The sequence below is a fragment of the Rousettus aegyptiacus genome, unplaced genomic scaffold (genome assembly GCF_014176215.1).
Source record: "Rousettus aegyptiacus isolate mRouAeg1 unplaced genomic scaffold, mRouAeg1.p scaffold_m13_p_2, whole genome shotgun sequence".
NCBI lineage: Eukaryota > Metazoa > Chordata > Mammalia > Chiroptera > Pteropodidae > Rousettus > Rousettus aegyptiacus.
This window is the reverse complement of record NW_023416295.1, coordinates 73,759,654-73,783,161: the sequence shown is the minus strand read 5'-3', so window position 1 is coordinate 73,783,161 and position 23,508 is coordinate 73,759,654. Positions and strand designations below refer to the sequence as shown.

General features: G+C 33.7%; 1 protein-coding gene and 1 pseudogene across 6 annotated transcripts in view; one reads left to right on the top strand and one right to left on the bottom strand.

The window, feature by feature from the left end:
* Positions 1 to 23,508, top strand: part of THSD7B (thrombospondin type 1 domain containing 7B) — a 1,079,084-nt gene that overhangs the window by 991,215 nt on the left and 64,361 nt on the right. The window lies entirely within an intron of this gene.
* On the bottom strand, positions 4,510 to 4,628 carry LOC118614586 (annotated as a pseudogene).

Genomic DNA, 23,508 nt, shown 5'->3' with positions numbered 1-23,508 from the left:
AAATATACTCAAGGATATTAATATCAAGGATTTTATAGAATTTATCTATAATAGAATTTGGGCAGGTGAAACCAGCTGGAATATTTAAAATTTGACTCTGACCTTAATATAAAGTATTCTTATTTTCACTACTTTCTAAAAAAGTCCATCAAAATGCAAATATCCTTGTGTCCTAAATAATTGTTTTACAAAGCATATATAAGTTTTTAAATTTCAAAGCCTTTCCTAATTAGTCTTGTTTATTTCTACTTGCTTTTAAAAATGTATTGAGGTTTGCTATGATTGGTATACAATCAATGTTTGTTAATGTTCCACTATGCTTGAAAAAAATGAGTTATTTTATTTTTTATAATTCATGCATATATATAGAAAAATTCAGCTCAATTTATTATATTTTTCAATATTCTTTTGTCCATATTTGTCATTATCCAACCTGAAAAGTTATGGTCTGACAGCAGTCTACTAGAGTATGCTCTTACTATTGTATTCCTGTCAAATTCTCATTGCTTTTATAATCGTGTTTTATTTCTATAGTTTGATACCATGTTATTTAGCACAATAAGGTTCATAAATATTTGCTTCAATAATTTCCAATGATTTTTTTCATCAGAACTTTGCCATTTTATTCCACTTTGTCTTAAATAGATCCTTCTGCTTTACTTTCTTTTTTTGTATGTTTTGTCTTTACTCATTCTTTTTTCCCCCTATGTTATTTTTTTAAGAAGACTAATTATACAAGTATACATTAATGTTTTAGGCTTTTCATAGGAGTGTTTAAAATTTATTTTAATTTTATAACTGGCATCTACGTGTTTTATACTTTAAAAAATGGTCCTTAAAATTTCTATTGTTTCCAATGGCTTCGTAGACTATGCTTTGCATTTTTCTACTCATCTGAGTAATTTAATATTAATCTTTATTAACTTTCATTTTTATTAAAGTAGTCTTGAATATAGATTTCTCTATTGTAAACTTCTGAATGAAATAGTAAATTATGAACCAGGCATATCAGGTCTATTTAGCTTATTTTATTTCTCCCTCAAATTTCCTATCTTTGTCAATATAATCTGAAATTATAGATTTAAATGATTATTTTTGTAAGCTTATCTATCTTACACAATCATATATCATTTGTAGTTTGCAAAATAGAAAAAATTAATCTTTCTCTTTTTCTCTTGGACCATTTTTGCTATTAAGGACATGATACTCTTCATTTGTTGTATTATAATTGTGAAATATCACCTCAAGCAAATTGGAATGAGATTTTGAGTTTCTGTTTGCTTTATTATGATAAAATTTAAGTTCAGATGATTTTGCATATTCTAAAACTATAATCATTATTCCTACACTGCCTCTCATTATCTTCTATTACTGAATGCATATTTATCCGTGCTGCATTTTTCTATTATCAACTGTAGTATGGTGTAGAATATTATACATGCATTTTTCCTTTCCAATTCTAGAAAATTTCATAGTTTTCTGATGGGTTATACATTTCATAAATTAAAATGCACAAATCTTAAGATTAAAGCCTGATGCAATTTTACTTTTTATACATCTGAATAACCACCAAAGAGATCAAAATATAGGCCAATTTTAGCACCCTGCAGGTGCCTTGATACTGCTTTTCAGTTTATATGCACAGTTCCCTAACACAGGTTAGCCACTAGTCTTACTTCTCTCATATCTATTATATGATAGTTTTGCCTTCCTTGCACTTCATGTAATTGGAGTAATACAGTATGTGCCCTTTTGTAGATGATCCTATTAGCTCAGTATTATGCCTTGTACATTATATAAATGGAATCGTAGTATATACTCTTCTGTGTCTTGCTGATTTTGCTCAGTGTAATGTTTTTGAGATTTATGAGTGACATTGAGATCATTATTTTTGTATTTTTGTTGCTAGATAATTTCATTGTAGGAATATAGCATCAGTTATTTACATATTCTCTTCTTAGTGGACATTTGGGTCATTTCTACTTTAGAGCTCTTATGAATATAACTACTGTGACCATTCTGTGAGTTATTTTGGGAATATTTGCACTAATTTATTTTGAGCACATATTTATAAATGAAATAGCTAGGTCACAGGATAGATGTACATTTATTAGAAACATTCAAATAATTTTCAAAGTTATAGAACCATTTTACACAATCTCCAGCAATGCATGAGAATTCCAGTCCTAATACATCCTCATCTACATTTGGTGTTTTCAAGTTTTTTTCCTCCATTTAAAAATTTTACCTATTTTGTTGGGTTTGTAGTAATATCTCATTGTGATTTAAATTTGCATTTCCCTGATGACTAATAACACTGAATAGCTTTTCATACGTTTATGAGATATCTTATTTGTAAAATACTATTCAAGTCTTTTACTTGTTTTTCAATCGGGGTTGGGTGGTTTTATTTTTTCTCTCTCGTTTTTTGCCATTTTATTGAGAAATTGTCAAATATCATTGTATAAGTTTAAAAGTATACGATGTAATAATTTAATATAATTTATTAAATTATTAAATTATTAAATTATTAAATTATTAAATTTAATATAATATATTTAATTTAATTTAATATATATATATATATATAAAATAACCACAATAGGACTAGGTAACATATTCATCACTTCACATAGATACTTTTGTATGTGTGTATGTGTGTGGTGAAAATATTTCATATCCTTTTAGCGAACTTCAAGTATACAATTTAGTATTGTTAACTATAGTTACTATTGCTATACATTAGATCTCAAGAACTTTTTCATCTCATAACTGGAAGTGTGTACCCTTTGACCAACACATCCCTATTCCTCCCCATTCCCCTAGCTCATGGCAATTACTATTTTACTCTGGTTTTATGAATTCAACTTTTTTAGATTCCACATATAAATGATAGCATACGGTATTTGTCTTTCTCTATCTCACTTACTTACCATAATACCCTTAAGGTTCATCCATGTTATTGTAAATGGCAGAATTCTCTTCTTTTTATGGCTGAATAACAATCTGATGTGTGTATGTGCGTACCATGTGTCTCACATTTTCTTTACCTATCCATCTCTTGACAAACACAGGTTGTTTCCATGTCTTGGCTGTTGTGAATAATGTGGCAATGAACACGTGGGTGCAAATATCTCTTCAAGATAGTGATTTCACTTCCTTTGGCTATATACCCAGATGTGGGTTATAGTAGTACTAGTTTTAATGTTTTGAGGTACCTCCATACTGTTTTCCTAATGGCTATACTAATATACATTTCCACCAACAATGTAAACTGGTTTTCTCCACATCCTTGCCAAAATTTGTCCTGTCTTTTTGATGATGGTCAGTCTAACAGTTGTGAAGTGATATCTCACTGTAATTTTGATTTGCATTTCCCTGATGATTAGAGATGTTGAGTATCTTTTCATGTACCTGCTGGCCATTTGTGTGTCTTCATTGGAAAAATGCCTATGCAGGTCTTTTGCCTGTTTTTTAATTGAATTACTAGATTTTTTTTGCTATTGGATTGTATGAGTTCTTTATATATTTTGGATATAAACTCTTTATCAGATACATAGTTTGCAAATATTTTTTTTCTTTTCCATAGGTTGCCTTTTAAATTCGTTGATTATTTCTTTTGCTATGCTGTGTTTTATTATCAAAGTAATGCTGGCCTTATAAAATGTATGGAAATATTTCCTTGTATTTTAGAAGAATTGCTGGTAATTCTTTTTTAAATGGTAGGATTCGCCAGTGAAGCCATCTGGTTTTGGGAGTTTCTGTATTGAAAAGTTTATGATTACTGCTTCTATCTCCTCACTCATTATTGGTCTTTTTAGATTTTTCTGTTTCTTCTTTATTCAGTTTCATTAGGTTATATGTTTCCAGGGATTTATCCATTTCTTCTAAGTTATCTAGTTTATTGGCATGTAATTGTTCATAGTAGACCTTTATGATCCTTTGTATTTCTGGGGTAACAGGTGTAGTGTCTTCACTTTTGTTTATAATTTAATTGTATCCAACTTATAACTTTATAATTGAATTTTATTCTTATTTTATTCAAGTCCTCCATTTTTTCCTTAGTAATTCTAGCTAAAGATTTGCAATTTTTTAATCTTTTTAATAACCAGATCTTATTTTTGTAGATGTTTTCTATTCTCACATGCTCTATTTTATTTATTACTGTCATAATCTTTGTTATTTCTTTCCTTCTATTAACTTTGGGCTTAGTCTGGTTATTTGTTTTTATTTTTATTTTTTTTTGTTGTTATTTGATTTTTTTTGTAGTTTCTTAAGATCTAATATTAGGTTATTTATTTGAGATGTTATTTTTTCTTAATATAGGCTTTTATAGCTGTGAACTTCCTTCTTATAATTATATTTCTTGAATTCCATAAACTTTGGTATGTGGTTTCTATTTTCATTTGTCTCAAGATTTTTTTTTTTTAGGTGAGGAAACTTTTGGTTGACCTCACAGATTGCAAGGACCTTGTCAGCTTACAATCCCTTATTTTTTAATATTTTTTATGCCTACAGCACCTGATCTTCCTAGGTTGTCTCCCATCCAAGTACTAACCAGGCCTGACCCTGCTTAGTTTCCAAGGTCAGACAGGATTGGGCATGTTAAGGGTGGTATGGCTATAGACTCAAGATATTTCTGAATTTATTTTTTGATTTCTTCCTTGATCCTAGGAGTATATTGTTTCATTTCTGCATATTTGTGAATTTTCTACTTTTCCTTCTGTTATTTATTTCTAGTCTCATAATATTGTGGCTTAAAAAGATATTTGATATAATTTCAGTTTTTTTTGAATTTGTTAAGATTTGTTTTGTGGACTAACATATGATCTATTCTGGAGAATTTTCTGTATGCACTTGAGAAAAATGTGTATTCTACTGCTGGATAGAATACTCTTTATATGTCTTTAGATCAATTTTGTCTATAATTTTCTTCAAATATGCTGTTTCCTTATTTTCTGCCTGGATAATCTATTGTTGATAGTGGGTTTTTAAAGTCCCCTACATTATTATTTTCCTTTTTATTTCTCTCTTTATTTCCGTAGGTATTTGTTTTACATATTTAGGTGCTCCAATGTTGGACGAATAAATATTTACAATTTATACATCTTCCTGATGCATTAATCTCTTTATTATTAATGGATTTTTTAAATCTCATGACTATTTTTAACTTAAAGTCTATTTTGTCTGATATAAACATAGCCACTACTGCTCTCTTTTGGTTTCAATTTTTTTGAAATATCTTTTTCCCTCCTTTCACTTTTACCTTATGTGTGTCCTTAAAGCTAAAGTGTCTTATAGACAGCATAACACTGTATCTTTTTTTTTTATCCATTCAGCCACTCTATTTATATTTAAAATAATGACGGATAAGTCTTACTATTACCATTTTGTTAATTGTGTTCTGACTATTTTGTCGTTCCTTCACTTATTCCTCTCTTATCTTTCTTTGTGATTTAATGACTTTTTTTGTGGTGGTACACTTTGATTCCTTTTATTCTTTTGTGTATCTGCTATAGATTTTATCCTTGTTACCTTGGAGCTTACATAAAATACTTGATAAAAATAATATTCCATCTTAAGCCAATAATAACTTGACTTCAATAGTATACAAAAACTCTATACTTTTTTCTTCCTCCCCCCTCACATTTTAAGTCATTGCTGTTATAATTTATACCTTTTTAATGTGTCTTTAAAAACAAATTTATTGGAATTATGGTTATTTTTAATAACTTTTATTTTAATTTTTAAACTGGAATTGAAGGTGATTTATGCACCACTATTACAATACTAGTGTTTTTAACTTTGACTATATATTTACTTTACTGGTGATTTTTTACACGTTCATATGTTTTTATATGTTTCCAAATTCTCTCTTTGACTTTGACTTTTGATAATGTATGCGTCTTGGTTAAACTCTCTTTAGATCCAATATATTGGGAATATTTGGGCTTTATGAATCTAAATGTCCATTTGTCTCTGTTTGGAAAGTTTTCAGCAATTTTTAAAATTTTCTTTCCCTTTTTCTCTCTCTTCTGGGATTCCTACAATGCTTATCATTGTGCCACTTAATGATGGGGTCATACTATGAGAATGTTATTAGTTGATTTTCTTGTTGTTCAAACATGATATACTTACACAAACCTGAATGGTATAGCCTACTACATGCCTAGGCTATATGGTACAGTCTATTACTCCAGGCTGCAAGCCTGTATAGTATGTTATCATATAAAACAACACAAGATTAAATTAAGCACAAGAGAAAATAATGTAATGCATGACACGGCATACCGTTTCATAGCAAACATATTTTTTTAAAAAGGAGAAAGAATACACTGTAAAATAACCCTAAAAATTATAGTAAGTTGATAGACTAAAACATTTGTTTATTATCATTATCAAAGATTATGTACTGTATATAATTGTATGTGCTAAACTTTTATATGACTGGCAGCACAATAGATTTGTTTACATCAGTATTACCACAAACACATAAATAATATGTTGGATTACTACATTATAAGGGCCACAGTGTCACAAGGCAATAGAAATTTTGCAGCTCCATTATAATCTTATGAAACCACTGTTGTATACGCAGTTCATTATTGACCAAAATGTCATTATGTGGCACAACTATGTACTGTTTCTTTAGATGTTGTCTCATAAGTACTATAGGCTTTCTTCACTCTTTTTACTTTTTTCCATTTTGCTTCTTTAACTGGTTAATTTCAGGTGATATTTTTGAGTTCACCGATTCTTCCTCTGCTTTGTTGAAATTGTTCATGAATCTCTCTATTGAATTTTTAAGTTTAATTATTGTATTCTTCAGCTCTAACGTTTCTGTGTTGGTTTTTGTTGGGTATTTTTTTTTGGGGGGGATGGTTTCTCTTCCTTGAATTTCTCATTTTGTTTGTGCATTGACTGCCAAATTTTCTTTAGTTGTCTGTACAGTCATTGAACTTTTTAGGAAGATTATTGTGACTATTTTGCATTTATACATCTCCATTTCTTTAGAATCAGTTATTTGACCTGATTCTTTTTGGTCTTATTATCTATGTTTTGGTATCATCGCATCTAGGGAAGTGTCCTCCTCTTTCAGCCTTTAGAGGTTCCCTTCATCAGGGAAAGACCTTCAATAGTCAATTTAGTTGGGAGTTCTGGATGAGTGAGCTGGTAGTGTCTGCAGGCAGGTGAGGCTTACTGTTTGTTCTGCAGATGGACAGGCTGTTGCTTATGGTCTGAGGTCAAGGAGCTGCTGGCTAGGCTCTACATTCAAATGGACTATGACTGGGCTCCCTGGTAGAGCAGGGAGCTCATCTGTCAGGACCACTACATGGGCTCTGTAATCATCTATGGTTGGACAGGGTTGTAGGCTATGTTTCATGACAGGGAAGTGTCACTTATTTGATTCCATGATTGGGAAGTATTGCTGGCAGGGATTTTTGCCTATATGAGGCCATAAACTGTGCTCAGCAATTGGGCAGGGCTGTAGGATGGGTTCTGTTGACAGGCAGGGCTGTATGCTAAGCACCACAGTTGTATGGTATTATAGGCTGAGCTCCAAGACTGCCGCTGATTATTTTCAGGCTCCTTCGCAAGGCCAGAGGTTATGCTCTATATTTGGGCAGGGCTGTTGACTTGCTTTACTGTGAAAGTCGGGGCTGCAAAATAGATACCATGGCCAGGATGGCTCATTGGCTAGGGATCTAAACTGGACAGAATGCTGACCAAATTCCCTGGAAAAATGAGGCCACCGGCTCACCTAGGCAGATAGGCAGAGCAGCTGGTTAGCATCTCCGCTCATGTGCCACTGGCAGCATAAACATGATCTGCCAAGTTCACACACTGGTTGTTGTGAGCACCACCCTTCTCCTCCAACCCTAGCTGATTTCCAGTAGTCTTGCTTGCTGATTCCCGCAGTCATCCCAATGAAGTGAAAGCTAAGTGGGTCTCCGGGAAGTGTCCTGTAACACTGGGAAAGCTGGATGCCTATCTCAGGCTCTTTTTTTCCCCAGTGGAGAAACTATAGGCTCAGGGAAACCTACTGCATGCAGCTCTGCCATTCTGGGGGAGGGGAAACACAGTCAAAAGGAAACTGTTCTTCTTGCCCTTGTAATGCAGCTTTTCTCAGATATTGTGGACTAAGGGGGTTTGTCAGACTCACTGCTAGGTTCTGGGATTTTTCACAAAGCCATCTTGTCTGTGGAGAGTTGCTAAGGGTCTTTCTGTCAGGGGAACTGAATTCAAAAACTACCTATTCTGCCATCTTATGTCATGCTCCAATTTTTATTTTGTTTTAGAGAAGTCCATTATGTATTCTGAATGTAAGTCCTTTTGTCAGATATATGCATTGTAAATATTTTCTATTCCAACCACTAGATTGTCTTTTTACCTTCGTTACAGTGGATTGTTTTGTTTCAATAGGATTCTAGTTTTGATGATATATAATTTATTTTCTTATTTTATGTTTAATATATATTTTGTCCTGTAAGAAATCTTTGCCTAACCCAAGGCCATAAAAGCACTCTACTACATTTTCATCTAAAATGTTTGTAAGTTTAGCTTTTACATTTAGATGTATGATTCCTTTCAAAAATTTGCATGTGTCACATGGTTTAAAGTGTTTTAAGTTAGGTTCTTCCAAAATTGGATCCTGAGCCAATAATTTAGTGCAAGTAATTTATTAAGGAAATATTCCCAGAAGGATCCAATAAGGTAGTGGGGAAGCAGAATTGAAGAGGGAAGGAATGAAATAAGGATGCCATTTAAAATGAAATCCCCACCCCAGCTTGATCTTTGAAAGAAGCTCTGGAACATAATTATACCACAGAGTTGTCCTTTCTTTTTGAGGCAAAGGAACTAGGCTCATGTACACTGTCACTAGTCATTTACCAGCTGTAGGCTGCCTTTTTGGAAGATGGGATTAAATCTTGTCAGCAGTTTTTATTTTCCTAAGAGTTTTAGAAAGATAAGATTGTCTAAGGACGATCATGTAGAAGTCTCAGTGCAAGTCATTTGCAGCAAAGCACTCAGAAGCAGAGAAAAGGGTGCTCAGAGCAGGGAAAAATATCCTAAGGAATTCGAACAATGTGCCAAGAGTACATACTATAGTATGAATGCTCCCCACCCTCCTACAAACAACCTGTTTCGCCGGCATCATTTGTTGAAGAGTACTTCTTTTCATCCTCTTGAATTACATTGTCGTCTTTGTATACTATCAAGTGAACAGTTAGTTAGTTAGTTAGTTAGTTACCTGTACCACAGTTAGTTACCTGTGGTACTGTTTTTGGATTATCTGTACGATTCAATTGATCATTTTATCAGTTCGCTTACCAATATCAAAGCTTTAATTACTGTAGATTTAAAATAAAAATTGAAATCTGTTAATATAAATCTGCCATTTTAAAAAATTCTTCAAGATTGTTATATTTTGTCTTTTGCATTTCCATATAAATTAAGAATTGAATTGGGAATTTTGTCCAAAAGTCCTGCTGTTTTTGTTTGATACAGCATACAATCTATAGATCAATTTCGAAAGGATGGATATCTTAATTCATGAACAGGGTATTGCTCTCCACTTTTAAGGATTTCTTTAATTTCTTTCAACAATGTTTTTATAGTTTTTAACATAGAAGTCTTGCATTTCTTAATTTATTACCTCTGTTTTTATGTTTTTGGTGCTACTCTATATCAAATTGCTAATTTTTTTTTTACTTTCCTAATGTTCGTTGCTATTGTTGTCCAAATATTAGTTAATTTTTAAACATTGACAGTATGTGTTATAACTATGGTAAATTTGCTAGTGCTAAAAACATTTTTTAGTAGAAAACCTGGTGCTTTCATTCGTTATGAGATGAACTCCTTTCCTTATGATATTTCATCACTGCAATGTGTGTCATGACCTCCAAAATCCAAATCCTTCTCTTGCCTATACTCCATTATCTATTCTAAAAGAACAATATTTAATTGTAAGGAAATAGAAAAATGCCACACCTGCTCCTTTTATTCATCAATCTGTTGATGTTTCTTTCTTTACCATATCTTTTCATAAGAAGTAGTAGTGGGTTTCATAAGTCTGTTCATACTATCACATTTATACCATATGGCTGGCTAAGAAGCCTGAAAGCAGGCATATCGCAACATCCAAGAGATAAATACTTCCTCAAAGGAGTGATGGGAGAAACATAATTTGTAAATAAACAAACAAACAAAAACCCGATTCCTAACACTTTTATTTTTTTATTTGTATAATTTCACATCAATTTCACATGAAAAAGCTCAAAACTTTTTCAAATATTAATCCAGAATAATTTACAAATTTATTTTGTTGGCTTGTAGTGAAGTAGTGAACTTTCACTTTAAAACAGAGTGAACTATCTTTTTAAGATAGGTAAGTAACTGCTTTTGCTGATTGCTCTTTTGGAGGCATCTAATTTTAAATATACATGTATGTATGTATACACACAATCACACATACACACTTCCATATGTGGCAATGATATATATAAGTATAGATATAGATAGATATATATTCATCATTAATGACTTATTAATCACACAAAATTTTTAAAAAGTGTCATTTATTACAAACTTCTTTAGGTAAGGGTTATGTTAGATGCTTATTTAATATTTAAATTATTGAGTATAAGCTTTAGAGAGCTTATACATTGCTTGGTACTTTCGAAGATATATATTACATTGTCCTAATTTTTTAAAACTTGCAATATCAGTGGAAAAAAATTATTTAAACAAGTGGAAAAAACAGAACAATACTAAATATATTTCACCCTTTAAATCTAATTGTATGTTCAAAAGAATGAGATTATTGTAAATCCAAAAGGTTGCAAAAGACACCTAGTACAAATCGTATATCTTGCAAGCAGGGAGAACATCTAGAAAATCATGCAACACGGTCCAAAGCATGATGGTGTAGCATCCCCCAGGGACCATCTTACCTGGAATACAGTGTAGCTGTTAACAAACTGCAGGGACTCAGTTAAATGAGGGCAGGGAGTTAAGATATTGAATGGCAGATGAAGGAATTATTTTCAAATTGTCAGTATATAGAATTAACATGTGATTTGAAAAACTGCACGCTCCTAATAACTTTCATTAAAGGTATTCCTTTAATTAAACTTCATTTAGCTGTGTGTTCAAACATCATCTTCTGATTGCTCAGATGAGCAGTTAAAGCTCCTGAAACCTAAATCTTTTCGTAATAGTTAAACATGCTCTTATCTAATATCAAACAGTTCCAGGTGTATCTCATCTTGTATTTATCTTATATCAAAATAAAATGAATTGACTTCAATCAGATTCATGAAAGTGATAAGAATGACTTTGTTAACTATAATACATTTTTATACTTTATTATCATGGAGAATGACCCTTAGTTTGAAAGTAAAGGGCTGACATTTTTGTTGAGCGACATTTTTGTTGAGCACCTTTTTGCACTAGAATATTATTGTAATTAATACAACAAATTATTGATGTCATGGACAATTGAAGGATACATGGAAATATCTTTGTCATGGTAGCTTTTAGAATAATGGAGTTCTGCCTTTATATCAAACACTTGTAAAACTGAATTCTGATTCCCTGGTTTTAAACTAATTTTAGATCATGGAACTCTTCAATATCAGGTCTCAGAGAATGGTCATTTAATCCACGGAAATGTGTGTGTGTGTGTGTGTGTGTGTGTGTGTGTGTGTGTGTGTGTGTGTGTGTAAAATGCCTCAGCTGTATGAGCTAGCTATCAAAGTCATTTACTAGTAGATTGTCCAATATGCAAAAGGAGGAAAAGAACAGTTTTATTTTGTTTTGTTTTGTTTTGTTTGTAAAAGATGGTAGTTGTTTGTAGATATTGTTTGTAAAGCAGAATTTATCTGGGAATTTATAAGAAGAGTTAGCTTCTAGTTCACGTAAATGTTTTCGTAGTGACAAGAAATGACTTGATCAATGGCCAAGAGACAGAGTGTATATATTTAGAGAAACTGGAGGTATCATCAAGAAAAAATACCCAAAGTCAATGAAATGTATTGGCTTAAACACATAATATAATTCCATTTTACAAAACTTACCTGTCTAAATTTGTAAAAGAGTAACAATCTATTCACTGAGTTTTCTAATTTAAGACCTGCCAAGGGCACACAGTTTTGGCAATTCAGTTTAATTATTTTAAATCAAGGCTACAGTGTTTATTGGTAAGAGATTGACTATTAGAATTGTAATTAAACTATACCTAGAGGATTAGTCTTCACTTTTTACATATATATAACATAGTGCCCTAGGTAACTATACCTCAGTGGATTCTTGAGAAAAATAAATGATAGAACACATGAAACCCCTTGTGATTTAGCATGGAGCTCCCTTTTCCTACATCTCTTACCCCTTTATTCCCTCACTCCCTCTCAAACCTGTTCCTACCTTATTCCTCCTTTTTCTTCTTTTTTCTCTTTCTTCTTCACTTCAGTCTCCCAGCGGCATGCATGTGTATATTTTTATAAGGAATTTAGGCCCAGAACATAATTTTTGTCTTGACTTGTAGAGTGCAAATTAGACCAGTGACTTGGTAGTCTGCCAGATGGTACATTTTCAATACAGTAGCTGAAAACACTAAGAGATCCTTAGAACCTTGAAATTACCACTCTGCTACATCTAACAAGTCTGGAGTATGGAATCAGGAATAAAAGATTATTTCAGGACCCATACAACTTCGGTCTACAGATTCTGCCTCATGTTCCAGAACTGTTCAGTAATTCACAAAGTAAAGTACTTACAGGATAGCTAGTGAATATTTACATTGGCTTGTACAGTAAGTTAGGATACAAGCATTTATTAGACAGTTATAACTGTTCAAAACCCACTAGAGATGCATTCACTTTAGTTTAAGGGTTGCAAATTTTCCTATAAATGGCTTGTTGTGAATAATGTAAATGTGCATCCCTGAGAATAAATTAAGTACATTTCCTGCTATTGTTAATGGGTTAGAACAGTTGTGCCATAAATCAGTTGAATGGCATTTATAGATTACTATTCTCTATCTAGGCCAAGCTTGTAAATATCTGTGTAACTCATAATTCAATGATTTACAACCTTCTAAAGAAAACCTTAGAGATTTTTCTTTTGTTATATTTTCCTCCCTTCTCATATGGCATCAACAAACATCTAGCTCAAAGAATTTCATTTTTAATGCTTGTATAAAGCTTTGCTTTTTAATAATAGCTAGATAATTTAATATATAACAAGGAGGACTCTATCAGAAGCATATGGGATGATTTTCACTGTTCGTAGGTGGATCCTCACTCATGTATTCTTTTGCTTTCTCTACTGAGCTATTCTTCCCAGAAAACTCAAGAATTCCCTGCAGTCTTGTCCCACAGAGACTATTTTTCCCACACCTTTAGCACTCCTTTATCCTCTTTTCCTCTTCTTTTCCTCCTCTCGCTCCTCCTTCTCACTCCCTCTCCTCCAACTCCACACACATAATTATACAGGAACCAAAGGAGACACTTTTTGTTTACTCCTAACTCCATCAATTTCATTAGAATTCAGAACATATCAGAAACAAAATGGGCATTTTTGAAACAGTATAGACCCTTGGTTTCAGTGTATCCTTGGAACTGTTCTTTTAAGTAAAGGGGAATTACAAAAACAAAAACTAAACAGTGTTTCTTTGTGCTAAACATTTGGTATGCATTATATCATTTAATACTCATAGCATTATTAGCCCCACTTTTTAGTGAGCAAAGTGAAAAATACAGAAGTGAAATAACTAATCAGACTCATTAATAATACCTGAGGTTGTAGTTTCCAAATCTGAAACTGAGCCTAATTCAAAAGCCAGAGTCTTTCAGCTTGACCTAATTTGTTCATAAATGTAGCAAGCTCTCCTAAATTTATTAGAATTTGTCATGTCTGTTCAATAGAATGCTCTGAAATTTTGCCTCCATTAACTGTGTTTCCGTTTCCAAACTTAGAGCATGGCCTGCTCTCTCCCACATTTAGATATGTTGCTTTCCTTTGCAGTTTTCTGGTGGAATTGGGCCTCCAAGCTCAGAGAACACATCATGTTTCCCAAGGGAATGCTCCCAATTTTCCTTTACACATATTATTCACTTCGGCATCTTTGTCAATGGGAAGTGGGGGATCCTTGCAACAGGGAGTTTTGTTTATGCCACACTTGTGTCTGTCATCCCCAAAGGCTCTCTGCTTCAATAGTCATCAGCCCTCCTCAGGCTCACTGACTCATATTCCAGAGTCTAACTGTCATCTATTTAGTGCTCCACCAATTTTCAGTTTGTTTCCAGTGGCACTTGATTGAGCAGCTCTAACCTGTGGGTAATTGGCGATGAATTGGAACTTGATGGTCCTTCGTTTTCATTTAGATGATGCTTTGATGAACTGCTCTCTCCTGGCACAGTCCAGCATGAACTCCGCCCCTCTCCTGGATGCCCCAAAATTGCAGTATGGACAATACTATTTTGTATTTGTTCCTCAGAGTATTCCCAAATGGATCTCATTTTTATTGTCTTCACTTTAGTGTGACTTATGTAGGGTAAATCCATGAGTGAAGAAACAGAGACATGGGGAAATGACCTTTATATCCAGAGGCAATGGCTTTAGTTTTTTAAGGAAATAGATGTCTACCATTGCCCCCTTCACAATCACAATGTGCTTAAAATATTTTCTTGAAATCTCTAACTATTTTTACGGGGTTATTTTGACATAAAAACATCCAGATCATTGAATAGTGTACTTAGTATGCTCCGATCACCCATATAATTTAGAATGGAGGATGAAAGCAAATTAGCCACTGTTATAAAATTATTCTTCTTGCTATTGAATTAATATTTGTAAAACATTATTCATAAAGTTGGCATATAAAGACAGTACTTTATACAGTTCTTGACATTCATAAAGATAACAAAGAGGGGCTCTCGAGATCCTGTTTTATATTTGGCTTACTATGCTGTGTGACTTTGGTGGTTTGCTAACACTCTTTGATGCTCAGTTTACTGATCGATATAAGTGAGTATAATAATTACATTTTGGAATGTCAAATATGATTTTTATTGGTACTACAAATGCATCAACGATTAGTAATATTGAAATTTTAAAACATGAGGCCCTGAACTCAAATTCATATATAATAAATATTTCTCGTTGCTCATAGCTTTGTAAAAGTAGGTGCAGAGTCTTCTTCAAGAATTATAAAAAGAGTGACTACTTTAACTTTTTAAAATAGTCAAACAAATAAAATTTAATATTTTAAATTTACTTAATTCCTCTCTTTGATCTATGTGAGATCTGTCTTTACTGTCAATAATATTTCATTATTATGGCTATTATTAAAACTTAGTATCAAAGATGTGAATGGTATTGGATTTGGGTTTGTGATATATATTCTATTGTACTTGTGATTTCTATTCCATCCCAATTGTATGTTTCATGCTCAAGAAGAAAAGGCCAGGTTTTCACTTTGAATTTTAAACATGTGTTTACAGTACATAAAGGTTATCCTACAGGTCCTTTTTTGCATCATTTCAATCCCCCTAGTTGGTTGCATGAAAAAAGAATATGAAAATATATTTACCCTCATGGTGCATTACAGAGTTGATTGCCAGGGAACCTCTCCACAAAATGGCACATCTGATGAGTCATAATGGACAGAGAGATGTCTTGCTGATTTTTGTACACACTTCAGTTTTTTAAAATTTATATGTTTCTCTCAGGTTGCAATATACATACTACCTTGAAAAATATCTATGAATAATTTTCAGTGAACTATGTTTTCTTAAAGGAGAGCCTAATGTGTTTTACTATATTAGTTTTTCATATTATCCGTAGGGTGTTTTTTAAGTTTTAAAATGCTACATATGGTAACAGTAGAAAAAAAATTCTAAAATTGCAGATAAAAATATGATGAATGTGTTTACCTTCAAATTAGTTTATAATTTCAGATGTTACATAGGCCGTATTCTCATTCACCATTTTTTTTTCCAGTTCCAGAAAGTCAGATAAAATGCAATTTGGCTACATGCATTATTTTTTCTAAATGCTAATTTCTATTCCGAAAGGCAAGTGTTAAGTACACAGCAATGCTGAGTAAATGATTGTAGGAATAAGTTTAAGATTTAGAAACAGCCCAAATACATTGTATTCTCTTCTCTTTCGTCTTCTTAGCACTGGTACTTTGGGCAAGTAATTTAACTTTGGTAAGTCAGGAAAATTGAAAAATAGTGCCCAACTCAGAAGTAGAGCAGAGATTGATATGTGTAAATCATTTAGCACAGTGACTAGCACACAAGTACAGAAATAAACTGTAAACATTGTATTCCACCAGTATTAAGAGCCTACTATGTGAAAATGACATGTTAGACACTGGGGCTATGACAACGAAGATCACTTGTCCTCAAGGAACCTACAGTCTAATGATGAATACAGAAAATTCCTAATCAATTTCAACAGAGCCAAAGGTGTTAAAAAACACAGGGTGTCCTGAGAGCATATGTTTACACATTTTCTAACCCCTGGGAAGATCAGTGAAGTTTTCTAGGATGAGAATACTCCTATAGGACCTCAGAGATGAGCAAGGGTTAGTTTGGCAAAGGAGAACAGAGGAGCAATGAGCAAGGAGAACAGGGGAAAAAAGAAGAAAATATTCACTGTGAGAGACTAGAACAATGGTGTGAGTAGAAAGAATAAACCCAGAACAGGGTTTCCTGGAAACACCCTCTGTGCTGTCAGCCCCCACATAGAATTTAATACCACTTTTTCCTCTAGCAGATAAGGTGGCTTTGGCTAACCAAGGATAAGATTCTTTTGAGAGGAAAGAGGCTTAGTAATCTTTGGTGGGAGAGGAAACGCAGGAGGGATGTGAGATCCCAGCTGGATTCTAGATGTAATATTTGATACTTTCCTTTGGTTCATGGTGGGGACTGGGAGTGGAGGAGAGCACAAACAGTAAAACAAAACATTGCAGAAATGATCTTCCTTTAGTCTTATGATATCTGACAGCTGGCCCAGCACTCCTATACTGCTGGCAAAGACCAGAACTTTTGTCCTGAGATCCTCATTCCATACAGCATTCTGGGGCCCATCACAGGTAGGAACCCCAATGCAGTTTATTGCTTATTTTGGCTTGGTTTTTCATTTAGTCCTTGAATGGTTGAGGATCAGAGTGAAGAAAGAGAAGTAAGCATCACATAGAAAATAAAAGAAGCAGAAGAAGGAGAGGAGAAAAAGAAAGGAGAGAGAGGGAAAGTGATTGATTTTGAGTTAGTGTACCCTCAATTCAAATAGAAGTTGCCACTTAAGGATTCTCGGAGTGGCATAGAGAAAGTTATAAATATTTGCTTCATTTTTGTGATTCATTAGTGTCTCCTGAATATCGGTGAGTCAGTGCCATTTATAGTTCTCTTATTGAACAAGATTTATTTTGAAATGTTTAAAACTTACATAATATTCACACCATCAATATTTAAATTTGCCACTTAATGCTCGATTAACTCTGCCCTCTGCCATCCCTCTACACAGTCTCGCATACACATGCCACACACACACGCGAAAAAGTGGCATATGTGTGTACACATACACATACTATTATTTGTGAACCGTTTGAGCATATGTTGAAGGCATCATGCCCTTTTTCTGTTTTATACTGATAATTCAGTATGCATTTCCTAAGTTCAAGGACATTATTTAACATAATCACAGCACAGTTAACAAATTCAGGAAATATAATATTGATATAATACTTACAGCTTATAGGCCATATTCCCATGTTCCCAATGGTCCCATTAATACCCTTTTAGCCTTTATAATCCTTTGATTTTGGTTCTAATGATCATATCTCTTTAGTCTCTCCGGTCTTTCTTTCATGACTGATGTTTTCGAGGAAAGTCAAACCTAAAAAGTCACTTGTAGGATAACCTTCACATACTGTAAACATAGGTTTTGATGTTTTGTTCCCTCTTTCCCAATCTCCAACAATAATATAAACAGATGACAACCTCAGATTCTCTAATTGGATATGACATATATCATTCATATGTTCTAAGGCCTCTGATTGGATTATAAATATGTACCTTTGCAAATTCTTAGTGTCATAAAATACCAGTCAGAAGGATTATGTGGGGATGTCCATGACCATTATAAAATCTTTACCCAAACATCTTAGCTAAGCAATACTCTCCTGACATTCATGCATCATCCTAACTTCTTCTTAGCAATAGGCAAGCAAAATCTTATGAGGAACATTATATCATTTTGATGATATCATAGCTTCTGTCCCTGCTCTTGTCAGTCCCATTATACTGAGACATGTGTCTGGCACTCCTGCTTCCAATTAACTCCCTAAATCTGACAAGTGAGCTCCTATCCTGGGAGCATCTGTAGGTTCCTCAAAGGCAGACAGCAAGCCTTATTCACTACTGTTCTATCCTTAGCTGGCTCTCCTCTTCTTCAGTCTGCTATTCATCTTGCTTTTTGGTTAGTTTATAAACCATAGTTCTTTACATCTGCATATGCGTGCCCTCCCCCTCTCCGCCTCTCCCTTCCTTCCTTCTTCCTTCCCTCCTTCCCTCTCTCTCTCCTTTCCCATCTCTACCATTGTCCATACAAAATGCTTTCCAGGATAAAACAAATAGCAGTCATAATAATCACAGTCACAGTACAGCTCTGTGGTGTACTGTTTTACCCACTGCCTACAGCTCAAAATATCCCACAAGTACCGATACTTTACAATTATAACAGTCGAAGATACTGAGGACCAAATTAGCATTCCCAAATTCAAATCCTGGCTCGGGTACCTACTATAAAATTGTTATATTATTTGAGCTTTGATTTCATCATTTGTAAAACCAAGAATATTGAAAGTATATCTAGGTTGTTGGGAGGTTAGATTTAGGGAGAAAGGATTTAGGAGATAACTCCCATGGAATGTTCACCACAGTACTAGGCATATGTTCCTACTCTAAAATGTTGCCTGTTGCTGTTATTTGGGGTATAAAACAACATCCAGAATATGCTTTCAGTCTCATTGTTATTATCCACTTGATCTCTCAAAAGACAAGCAGAAGCAATAAGAAGTTATTCTTTTATACATAGGTTTGTATGTCTTGTTGGAGCCCTCAAATCTAGAATAAAGTAGAGGAGAAACCAGCTCATCACTGTAGGGCCTGGGAATCCAACTTCTGTCCCTTCTGATTGACCAGTAATTTTAGTTTGTGGTATTTTAATTTCTGATCGGGTTTCTTTGTTGTATGCCATCTTTTAACCTATGCAAACCACATTAATTATAAGAGTGTACTGTACTTCCAAACTCCCAGGAACTCAGAATACTTACATTCATTGATCTCATCAAACTCATAAACTATCCTTAAATTCTACGGATGCTAAGTGATAAATGTTCTCTCTATTTGAGCCAACGAGAAGACCTGAGTTCCCTGGCAAGGCATGAGTTGTCATTCACTAATATACTGTCGATTGAAACCTATATATCAAGTATCAAGAAGAGTCTGAAGTTGGCCTATTCCAGATACTAGGAATGTCAACGATCAACTGGACCAAGTCCCAGCCCTCATGGAGCTTATATTCTCATAGAAGAGAGAGAGATAATCAAAAACAAAACATTTCAAATCACTTCAAAAGCATCACTTTAATATATAGCATGTCAGGTAGTGATAAGTAATATGGATTAAAAAACTATAGAGGAATAAAGACTGATATGGAGGAGCTGCTGGTATTTTTTATAGCATGGTCAAAGAAGGCCTAATAGGGCAGCAATGACTGAAGGAAGTAAGGGAGCAAATCATTCAGGTTCTGGAGGAAGAGCACTGCCGGCAGAGTAACAGCAACAGCAAAGCCTTGAGACAAGGAATGCTTGGAGTTCTTCAAAAACACCTAGAAAGCCAGAGTGGTGAATAGAACAGTGGGAAACTAGAAGGCCATGAGCATTATAGGACCAGACTGCGTAGGACCAGAATTGGACTTGGTTTTCATACTAAGTTGGAGAAATTATTGAAGGGTATGGAAGAAAGGAGTTAAGTGATCTAATATGCATTCTTTTCAAAGGATAATTCTGGCCCCAGAGTTAAAAAAAAAAAAAAAAAAAAAACTATAGAATGAGAAGAGCAGGATAAGTTATGAGGTTATTGTTATAATCTAAGTGAAAAGTAATAGTGACTTTTACCAAGGTAGGAGTGGTACAAATGGTGAGAAACAGATGGATCATAAATTGTATTTTGAAGTTAGAGCAGACAGAATCTGTTTAGGATGGTTGTAAGGAGTAAAAAAACAAAGGAGTCAAAGATGACTTGAAAGTTTTTGACCTGAATTCTGGATGGCTGGAGTTGCCATTAACAGAGGTAGGAAAGACTGGACACTGAGGATAGGAAATTAGGAGCTTGTTATTATACATGTAAAATTGAAACTGGTTTGAGGACAGTGGTTATAAAATTAGATAGTACATCAAAATCACCTGGATGACTCATTAAAATACAGGTTGCTGAGACCCACCCTGGGAGTTGTGGGTCCCCCACATACATGCAGTTCTTGATTCAGTGAATCTGGGATAAGGTACAGTGGTTGGCATTTCTAGCAAGTTTCCAGATCATGTTGATGCTGCTGGTCTTGGAACCACACTTGGAGAACCACTACTCTAATATTAGGTGTATCTACAGAAGAGGTTGGCTAGGGTAAAGAAAATGCCCAGATCATTAGATGAGAGGAGTTAAAACATAGATACTGAAATGCTTCCTGTGCCTTACTGCTGGAGTAACCCCTTTGGTACTCCACCTTCTACTTCCTTCCAATTTGTGGATGTGTGTTAGCTTATGCCTTAATGGTGAACAACAGTTTCTGAGTTTTGACTCCACTTTCTATTCTGTCAGAAAGAACCCTGTGGAAGGGAATATTCTGATTTTAATTATTCTTCTAAGACTTAAAGCATTGACACAGGCAACTGTGTTGCTCTCCCCTCTGGTTATGTCCAGGATACCTGGATAGGATACAGGCACCAACCTACAGCCAAACCCACTCCCTATGGAAAGGGAATATGCTTAAGAAATAATTTTTTCTTACAGGTTTACATTTGAAATATATTGGATTACGTTGAAAATAAATGTGACTTTCCTAGGTACAAACTTAATAATTTTTCTATACTGAAATTTACCCTGGTATTTAAAAAAATAGTTTTTATGATTGAAATACTTTAGAAAGAGTGAACATTCACCCCTTTAAAAAAAAGTTATAGTTCATACTCGCAAAATTAAAAAAATATAATAAAAACTCAGTTTTGCAATAGAGACAGCCTATTTAATGGAAAAAGTCTTTTGATAAACATTTTTTATTAGATCGGTGGCTTTAAATATTTGACCACGACATACTGTAGGAAATACATTTTAGATCACAAATGAGCACATACACTATTATTTATTTATAGAAATATATATTATCAGAAATAACAGTTTTATGAAATAATTCTTACTGAATATATAACAGACATTTTCTGTACTATGCTCCATTAGTTTTAAAAGTGCTGATTTTGACCCACTAAACAGAATCAAGATAGCATGGTTGTTAAGAACATGAACTCTAGTATAATACAAATGGGTTGGAAACTTGACTCTTCCCTTTTCTAACTGTATGATCTTGATGAAATTACTTAACCTCTCTGTACCATCTGTAAAATTGGTAAAATAACATATCTACCTCATCAGGCTGTTATGAGAATGAAATGAGTCAATTTAAAGGATGTAGAACAGTGACTGGTATAATAGTAAGCATTACAAAAGTATTAGTTATTAATACTATGTTCTCAACCCACTAATATATCATAACTTAACATTTGAAAAAAAAAAAAAATTCCAGCTAAGACCAACCTATTCAACTGCCACCTTACCTTCCAAAACACACAAATTAGTAAATTAAACTTAACATCCTTTGAGACAAATTCAGTAAATGCTTTTGTTTTATAGGGAGGATGAAATAACTATATTTCCTTTTAAGTCCTTAACATATTCTTTTACAATGTAAGTCTTTGGGGGAGACATGGTATGATCTCTTGAAAATCCAAAGTATAAAAGGAAAATCTTCCCTGAGATGATGTTTTATTCATTGGTTCAATGCCTTGCATTTAATGTATTCTCAAAAGCTATTTGTTTAAAGTGTATGGAAACCTTACTAGAAGAGTTTTCAAGGGAAGTGACTGATTCATATAGATAAATTAATAACTATAATTTACATTATATCTTTTCACATTCATTTATATCTTTAAATATGTTAAGTCCATATTTTCCAAATATGTCATATGGAATGCTATATCGATATATAAAAGTTTGAGACTCCTAGTCATATTATACAGTATAGTAGTTTTATATAATTTGCAAGAATAACCCCAAGTTATAATGGTTCAAATGGCATATAAATTTGTCTCCATAAAACAGTCCTAAGTGGGTTTTCTCAGTGGGGAAAGGACACTCTCCGCATCATGCAGTCATTCTGGAACCCAGACCAATGGAGGGTCTGCCATCTTCAATCTTGGCATCCAGAGTCATTCTGGTCATCCCCATCCCAGCTCGTTGGAGAGGATGAAGAGCACAGAGGACGGCAGAATGGGCTTTAGGGTCAGGAATGGGGTATCGCACATATCCTCCCACTTCCCTTTCACTTGTCAAAATTCAGTTGCATGGTCACACCGAACTGCAAAAAAGACTGGATATGTAGTCCAGTCTTACCTATGCCCAGGAAAAAAAGGACAGAAAAGATTTTTTGATAACTTAATAGCTGACTTTGCGAAGCATAGTAAAGATATATAATCTAAAAATCCTCGTTTAGCATTGTTTAGCTCAATGTTTCTAAATACATTTGCCTAGGAAATCTTTTTCTTTCTTGCCAACTATTAGCATACTGTAGAAAAGAACACACTTTGGAAAAAAGTGCTGTCAGGAGACTATCAAATCCAATAATGAAAAGAAACCTAAATTTTCTCAGGATGCTAAGAGAAAAAGATTTTAATATTTTAAAATATCAATGTTAGCAGAAATATGGAAAACCACATAAAACAAATGCACAGTTTCACCATCAGGGAAACAGCCACCCAGGTTCTGAGATGGAAACTTGCCAGTTACCCCCAAAGAATTTCACAGGTTCCTCCTAATTATAACCTCCTCACTTCCTTCAAAAGTAAACTCTGTACTGACTTCTATGATAATCTTTTCCTTGAGTTCTATAATCCGAGTGGCTAGACAGCTTAGTTCTGCCTGCTTTATAATGTCTTTAAATCTCTTTTTATCTAGCTTCTCTCATTTCATTTTTTTCTTCCTAGCAATTTATTGGTAAAGAAAACAGGTCATCTTTCCTATGGAATCATCCAGTGTGTCTAGTAAATTTCATCCCCATGGTGAGGCTTAACATGTTCCTCTGTCCTTGAATTTTCTGTAAATTGGGAGCTAGATATAGAGGCTTAATCAGATTCAGATGTTATTACTTTGGCAAGACTTTTTC